This window comes from Loxodonta africana, chromosome 1, assembly GCF_030014295.1.
Source record: "Loxodonta africana isolate mLoxAfr1 chromosome 1, mLoxAfr1.hap2, whole genome shotgun sequence".
Taxonomy (NCBI): Eukaryota; Metazoa; Chordata; class Mammalia; order Proboscidea; family Elephantidae; genus Loxodonta; species Loxodonta africana.
This window is the reverse complement of record NC_087342.1, coordinates 169,676,724-169,685,365: the sequence shown is the minus strand read 5'-3', so window position 1 is coordinate 169,685,365 and position 8,642 is coordinate 169,676,724. Positions and strand designations below refer to the sequence as shown.

The following is an 8,642-nucleotide window of genomic DNA, read 5'->3' as shown; positions in this document are numbered from 1 at the left end:
TGATAAGAGGGAGAAGCATGGGAGGACTGCAGTTCTATCACTTGAGTATGGCAACCGGTGTAGCCATCCCGGACTCTGCCTCCTTCTACAAATGGGAAGATTTTCTCCTTAGAGAAGCAAGCTGGAGTTGCAGAAAGCAATTTGGACTGAGAATCAGGAGCATTGGATTTAGTTCATGCTCTGCCACTTTTTGTGTGACTTTGGGGAGAGCATGTACACTCTTGGTGCCCAGTTTCCTTATTTGTAAAGGAAAAAGTTGGATAAAGTTTTTCTCTGTGCATTTTCTCCCTGTTCTCAAATAATGTAAGTTATGAGTATCGGAAAGAGTTTATTCAACATCCCAGTAGCTTTTGCTTTTTCTCATCACTCTAAGGGAAAAAAATTACAGTGAAATTTCTAATTAATTGTTTATCTAAAAAAAAAAAAAGGCATCCTTTTTGAAAATATCAAGACCTACTCTACCCTCTAATAGTTGCCTGGGTAGAATTTTCCATCTTAGCAAAAAGCAGCTAGACTTGGTTTCAACTAATCTCTTCTCTGTATACCCCTAATTTAACAAGAGGAACTGGAAGAGTCAGACAGTGTGTGGGAAGACTGAAGAAAAGGAAGGTATAGAAACCACTAGAGATGGAGATACGTTAAACATTCTGGCAAATTGTCACGGTGTATTGCTCATGCTGAATAGTTAGGCAGTTGGGAAGGTAGTTAAGAGAACGGCTCTAAATGCTTCATCTAATTGCAAGCAGCTGTCGATTAGTGGAGTTCGACTGTTTTTAATTCCACTCTGTGGTGATGAAGAGAATGAGACTTTTTAAGGGAAACTGGTTTGGTCTGTGTGTGTGCAAGAATGTTGCTTACACTTTTTTGACAGGTCATAGAGTGCAACTGACTACTAAGAGATACTCTTTGAAACCATTGCAGGATTTCGTGATAATGATTTTCCTGAAATTTACCGGCATTTACTGTGCTTTTGGCAGGAGGTTAACATCTCTCTTCATACAAATTCTGGAATGATTTTGGGGAGTGATTCATTCCCAATAACGAGCAACTGGATGGCTAGTGCCAAGGCAGAAGCAATTTTTTTCTTCAATAGGGGCGATAAATCTAGATTGAGAGATAATAATGCCATTTCAGAGTGTTCTCCTCAGAAATGTTTCATTTTAATTTGAAAATATGCAAAAATGGAAAATTTTTAGCTAATTTTCTGTTATAAAATCTGCTACAAATTATCTAAATGTGAGAATTTTCTGGAAGATAAAGTTTTGGGTTGCTGAGTATAATCAGTCTGATACCTCTTTTGATGTAATTACTCTTCACTTCTGTATTTTTGTTTTCCTAACAGTATCGATAATCTTTTTTTCTCCAAATTCCATTAATTTTGTTGTTGTTGAGAATATACACCACAAAATATACACCAACTCAACATTTTCTACATGTACAGTCTGATGACATTGACTACATTCTTTTAGTTGTGCAACCATTCTCACCCTCCTTCTCCGAGCCGCTCCTCCCCCATCAACACAAACTCACTGTCTCCTGAGGCTCATCTCTAATCTTTTGATTTGCTGTTGTCAACCTGATCCCACACAGAAGGTTCTCAAAAGAGCATAATGTTTAGTAATCTTTTTAATATTCATTTTTAATTTATCTTGTATTTATTTTTTGCCATGCATTTAAAAAACATTTATTTTAATGTTTCTGCATTACAAGCTGAAGAGCCCATTAACCTGACTGAAAGCAAGGCTTCCATAGACTCAGGGTTTCAAGCTGGTTCAGTCATGACTGACAAAGTAAAACTGGAGCAGACTTGAATTTTTGCAATTTGGGTGTCCCAGAAGGGTAACTGGAATGGGAAAAATAATGGGTCAAGGCCCTGGAAAGAGAGACTCGAAAGAGGCATAGTGAACCCTTTGAGGAATCTGATGCGTAAGACTGAATTATTGGTGGGACTTAGAGAGCAACACACGTTCAACGCAGCACAGTCAACCTCCATTTGTGAGCAGGGCACTGCTGTTTCCATCTCTGCTCAAAATTTGAGGGGCAGAGACTTGGTTGCTATGCAGTGTGTATGCTGCCCTTGTTTCCTGAGAGGGAGATTAAATTTCTAGCAGGATTTTGGCCTGTAATTCTTTTTGTTCACCAATTTTTATTAACTTGGGTTTGTTCTGGTTTCGCTTCCTTGGCCATGTCTAAACTGGGAATAACTGATTTGAAGCCCTACATAAGCCAGGAAAGCCTTGAAGGTCTAACAGTAGCTGCTCAGTGGGTCTGAAAATATGCAGTAGGAGGCAATTGTCAGAGACTCGCAGGGAAAAAGGGGCTAGACTCCTTCAACGTCAGTTGCTATCCATTTTATTTCCTGAATTGCATTGCCCTAAATTTCTGAACTACGTACGTGTATAAAAGTTTGTCCATGACCATGCTCCTCACAGCATAGTTTGTAAAATTGGAAATATCCTAAATGTTTAAAATAGGCATTGGCTAAATAGTGTGTGGTGATCATATAATATAATATTATGCCGACATCTAAAATGTTGTAGAAGAATATTTAAATGACGTGGGAAATGACAACATGTTAGGTAAAAAATCAAGCTTAAAATGAATCAAGTTTAATAAAGATATGTGTGTGTGCATATGTATATATATTTAAAAATGTGTGTTTGTGTCTAAAATCACAGTAAAAAGAAAATGAACAGAATGGAAACAGTGGTGGTGGGATTACAGACGATTTTTGTTTTATTATTTGTGTTTTTCTGCATTTTTCTAAATTTTCTCTAAAGAACATATATTACTTTTATAATTAGGAAAAAAATCCTTATTTTCCAAGTATCCATTTTTATATCATAAAGGATTTTTTTCTTGTCAGGATGAAGCCAAGATTTCATGTCCAGCGAAGGAGAAAAAAAAATCAAGAGGGACAGCACTCAGTAAACACCTCATTTTGTTTCTGATCTCGTGCCTGTTTGAAGCACTCACACTTGTTTTGACTCAGCTAGATAAGTCAGCTCCTCTAACACAGTCACAGTTTCCACCAGCTGTTTTGGATGTTTGAGGTTATGTTTTTGTTTTAGCGAACTTTGCTGCCTATCCCTTGAGCTAGCTTACGAACAATTGTAAAGGAAGTCTTTGAGGCAGACTCAGAGGAAAGCTGCTAATCTCATGACATCTACCAGGATTTGAAAGTACAGTTCCATCTGTGCTGTTTCTGTTTTTCTTCCAAGGCAGGTCTCTTGATGCCAGAAAGATGGACCGAATCCACAGGTCTGGTTGTTGGCTGGAGAGTCCATGACCACAGCCATACCCAGCAATTCTTTCGTCTCCTCAGAAGGCAACAGGCACATTTAACTATGAAGATGTGAGTGACGAACCCAGCGCCGCGTGCCGCTTACAAATCCTTCCTACGTACTGTTTCCCATGTAGTTAAGTCTTTTTCATGAGTTCTGGTTTTCAGGTTTTGTGGGTGATCTGGCAGGAAGCTATTTATCATTGAAAGCCACCAAAGGAGGGCTGCTGTTGTCTTTGCCCAAGACCTCTGAGACTTTCCTTTGAGTTAGAAGCCAGAGGGTTCTCATTGCATGATGTGGCAGAGTTTCTGGAAACTGATTTGGGGAAGAGGAAGCTGACTTATGTGGGAGTCACCATCTCCATTGTCATTCTCTGGCACCCCTTCCCCCATAATGGCTTTTTCAAAGAAAAGAAAGATGGTGAATCTTCTAGGAGCTGTTGGAATTTACTTAGAAGTATTCTAGAGATGGGTGAAAGTTTTCTGACTTCACTCTGACTTCACAAGCTCACCTTTTAGGGCTGCTACCTGCTTTAGTCTTGCGCTATATTCATGATCTTTAGTATGTTTGAGTTCATTGTGGTAGCTGTTGTGCCAATCCATCTCATTAAGAGTTTGCCTTGTTTTCACTGACCTTTTACTTTACTAAACACGATGTCCTTTTCTAGTGATTGGAACAAAAACAACAGTGTGTTTTAGTTTAATAATTCTTCCAGTGTGCTTTGTTCTCCATCCCTTTTTTCCTTCCGTTCTATTTGGATGCAGCGCAACGGGGTTCAATTTTGTCGTTTTTCTTTTAAAGGTTGTTTGCAGTCACTTATTGAACACTTACTGTGAGCCAGCTGCTTTGCATGGCAACCAAGAAAACTGTTAAGAGCCATGTTGTTGTTGTTAGGTGCCGCTGAGTTGGTTCCAATTCCTAGCGATCCTGCATACAACAGAACGACACACTACCTGGTCATGTGCCATCCTCACAATCATTGTTATGCTTGAGCCCACTGTTGCAGCCACTGTGTCAGTCTATCTCATTGAGGGTCTTCTTCTTTTTCACTAATCCTCCACTTTACCAAGCATGATGTCCTTATCCAGGGATTGATTCCCCCGATAACATGTCCAAAGTATGCGACACGTAATCTTGCCATCCTTGCTTCTAAGGAGCATTCTGGCTGTACTTCTTTAAAGATGGATTTGTACCCTCATTTAGGCAGTGCATGGTATATTCAATATTCTTCACCAACACCGCAATTCAAAGGCGTCAATTCTTTGGTCTTCCTTATTCATCGTCCAGCTTTTGCATGCATAAGAGCCGTAGTTTTCATATTTATGGAGCTCACCCAAGAAGGAAAGAAGACAAGTTAACAGTGGTGAGGCAAGGTTCTAAGTGCTACATTAAATAAGTGATGCATTAGTGAAAATTTTATTCACTAGAATTACAGAGGGGCTGGCAGAGCAGTAGACCTGACAGGTCTGCCCATCTTGAGGGAAAAAATTAGAGCTATTTGTTACTTAACTGTCCTAGACCAGAACAACGCATGAATTTGCTAGTAGAATTCCCTTTTACGTTAGTCAAGACTCTCAGTTGCAAGTGACTGAAACACAGCTCAAATTCAGGGGTATTCTAATTCCAGATCCTGCTGGATCCAGATGATATTATCAGGAATATATCTTTCTCATCTCTTCACTGGATTTTCCTCTGTGTTGGTGTCATTCTCTGGCATGCTCTTTCTCTGGTGGTCAATGGCCATCAGAAGCCCCGCTCTATTAGTTTGACAACCCCACACGAAAGAGAGGGCTCCTGTCCCAACAGATTCAATGGTAGTCCAGAGCTGACTTTCATCAGACCAACTTGGGTCATATGCCAGCTCTGAACCAATCACTACAGGCTGAGTAAGGCTCACGTTTATTGGCTAGGTCTGAGTATTGGGCTCTCCCCATGCCCAGGGATGAAGTCAGTCTTACCTGATTCATAAGGACTGAGAACTAGAGAGAGGTAGTTCCCCAAGGGAGAATGAGTAGCTGTTCCCAGAAGAAGAATGAGTACTGGGTAGGCATTTTCATCACAAGGCTCCTGATACCTTTTTTTTGCAGAGTTACGTTAGTTTTGACTTCTCTGGTGGTGCTACAGGTTAAGTACTCGGCTGCTAACCAAAAGGTTGGTGGCTGGAACTCTACAGCAGAAAGATTTGGAAATCTGCTTCTGTAAAGATTATAGCCTAGAAAACCCCATGGGGTTGCACTCTGTCACATGGGGCTGCTATGAGTCAGAATCAACTTGATGGCACCCAACAACAACAACAAGCCATCAGAGTGGTTCTAGTAGCCTTCAGCCTCAAAACAGAAGGGGCTGGATTTCTGATTTCTTGTTTCTCAGGGGGTTCTTTAATCTTTAGGCAAGTTTCACCACTTCCTGTCCAGCCATTAGATCTTCCTCTTCTGATGTTTAGGAAGGAGTGACACCACTCCTCCAGGGTGTTGAGGGCCTACTTATTTTATGTTTATATGACTAAGAGGGGTGACTCAAATGTTTAGCACCGTGGTTCTCAAAGTTGTGGTCCTTGGACCAGGAGTATCAGTATCACCTGAAAACCGGTTAGAAATACAAAATCTTGGGCACCACCACAGACCTACTGATCAGAGACTCTGAGGATGGGGCCCAAAACTCTGTGCTTCAATAAGTCTTCTGGGTGATTCTGATGCACAAAGTTTTGAAACCACTGATGTAAGGAATTAGTCCAATACAATCTACTCTAGGAAGACTTTTTAGTCTATCTAGACTTTTCTGTTTTATATTCTTTGAGGCATTTGATACGAACAAAAGACTCATTAATTCTTGATGCCCCTTGCTAGAAGTGAAGAGGAGCTTACTTTGTGCTTGGAGTAGATACTTTGTAGTGGCCTGCAGCTGAGAATCCCCTGGTAGGCTCCTATTGACCTGCCTCAGAAAATGAATATCTCTGGAGGAACTGCAGCTACCAGGTACATCCTAGACTGAGGAGCTTTGGGAAACCTTCACTTTTTCAGAAGGGACGTTGTTTGACATAGACCTGGTAGAGTTCTTCTGCTGATCTGAGAGTATGCAAATCATATATTCATAAATTCCTTTAATCATTCAACATATAACAACACTGGACTGGGTTCTGGGGATACGATCACCCATAAAAAGAGCATACTTTCTGTCATCCTGAAGCTTAAGGCCTAGTGGCAGATAAAAACAAACAAAAAACCAAATCCATTGTCATTGAGTCGATACCGACTCATAGCAACTGTATAGGACGGGGTAGAACTGCCCCCAAAGAGTTTCCAAGGAGTACCTGGTGGATTTAAACTGCTGACCTTTTGGTTAGCAGCCATAGCACTTAACCACTACACCACCAGGGTTTCCAGTGGTAGATAAAGACATGTAAATAAGCATTAATAGTAGAGTGTGCTATGATGAGGGAAATACAAGATATTTGGGGGAGCTCACAGCAGGGGCAACCCACCCAGACTGGGTTGGTCAGTGTATGGATTGAATTGTGTTCCCCCAAAATGTGTGTCACCTTGGCTAGGCCATGAGTCTCAGTATTTTTGTGGTTGTCCTCTATTTTGTGAGCTGATATATTTATCCTATGTGTAGTAAATCCTAACCTCTATGATGTTAATGAGGTAGGGCTCAATCTAAAGAATTATGTTGTATCTTGAGTCAATCACTTTTGAGATATAAAACAGAGAAATGAGCAGAGAGGGGTGGGACTTCATGCCACCAAGAAAGAAGAGCCGGGAACAGAGGGCATTCTTTGGACCTGGGGTCCATATGCTGAGAAGCTCCTAGACCAGGGGAAAATTGATCACAGGGATCTTCCCCCAGAGCCAACAGAGAGAGAAAGCCAACAGAGAGAGCTGGTGCCCTGAATTCAGACTTATAGCCTTCTAGACTGTGAGAGAATAAATTTCTGTTTGTTAAAGCTAACCGCTTGTGGTATTTCTGTTATAGCAGCACTAGATAACTGGTCAAAGAAGGCTTGTCAGAGGAAGTCTGTCTAAGCTGGGACATGAAGGATGGATAGGAGTTATCTGGCAAAGAAAAGGAAAAGAGAGCGATAGGCAGCATATACAAAAGCCTATAGTTGTAGGAGAACTTGGTAGGTTAAAAGAACTAGAAAAAACTCAGTATGACTGAACTGTAGAGCTTAAATGGAGGGGAAGAGGAGAGGTAAAAAGGTGAGATAGGCCAAATTATGCAAATCATATTAATGAATTTGAACCTTATCCTAAGAGCAATAGTAATCCACTGAATAATTTTAGTCAGAGGAAGTGAGATGATTTGGTTTGTTTTAGAATGAGTGATTCAGACAGAATTGGGCATGAGGTAGGGCAGAGAGTCAAGATCGCAGACAGGAAGACAAGTTGGAAGGCTGTTGTGATAATGAAATGAAGATGACGTAGAAATTTGTTGTGGTAATGAAATGAAAGATGGTGGTCCCTTGACCTAGGATAATGGAAATAGGGTTGGAAAACATTGGATGAATTTGGGATGCTGATGAGTGGTTGAATGTGTGAACCAAGGGAAAGGGCATTCAAAGAGGACCCAGGTTTATAGCTTGGGCAACATATGAATGGAAGTGCCATTCACTGAGACAGAAAACATTAGAGTAGGCAGAAGTCTTTAGAAGAAAGCCATGAGTTTAATTTTGGACAAGATGAGTTTGTAAAATGTCCAAGAAGGAATACTCAGCATGCAATTGCTATCCAGGTCTGAGCTCAGACAAGAGGTCTGAGTGAGAGTAAATATTTGAGAGTCATCAACACATGGATGAAACAGAAGCCAGAGAAACAAATGAGATCACCTAGGGAGAGTGTTTGAGCTGGGAGAAAGGAGGGCTTAGAGCTCAGAGGAACTCTAGTATTAAGAAACAGGCAAAGGAAGAGATAAACCTATGAAAGCCACTGAAGGATGGCCAGGAGAGGTAGGAGGAAAATCAGCACAGGGAGATGTCATGGAAGGCAAGGAAAGAAGGTTTCAATGCTTTCTGGAAGTGCATGATTGTAACAGTCTCAGTTCTGTACCTGATTGAGATGAAACCAACTCATCTCCAGGGAAGTCGCATAGTGCTACGCTTCATCTGCCGGAAACCCTTGTCACTATTCCAAACAGGCTTGTTTACAGAGAGACACTTTTCAGGAAACATTGCTTTCCTGTAATTATTTTCTTATACAGATAAAATGGCACTTGCCAAGTCATAATTTACTTCAGGAGACCCCATCCCATGCTTGCTTTCAACTCACTGTCTCTTTCTAAGTGAAATCAATGAAATTCCCTACGTATTTCCCTCTCTTCCTTATCTTATCTCAGTCATTCTCAGCTCACTGTACTTCAGTG

At 40.8% G+C, this 8,642-nt stretch overlaps 1 long non-coding RNA gene across 1 annotated transcript; it reads right to left on the bottom strand.

Moving 5' to 3' along the window:
* Window positions 1-253: 253 nt before the first annotated feature.
* On the bottom strand, window positions 254-6,388 carry LOC135232021 (uncharacterized). The gene is made up of 2 exons (XR_010322544.1): window positions 5,243-6,388; window positions 254-4,612 (listed from the first exon to the last, which is right to left on the bottom strand). It is a non-coding gene; the product is annotated as an uncharacterized LOC135232021 (long non-coding RNA).
* Between the last annotated feature and the right edge of the window lie 2,254 nt (window positions 6,389-8,642).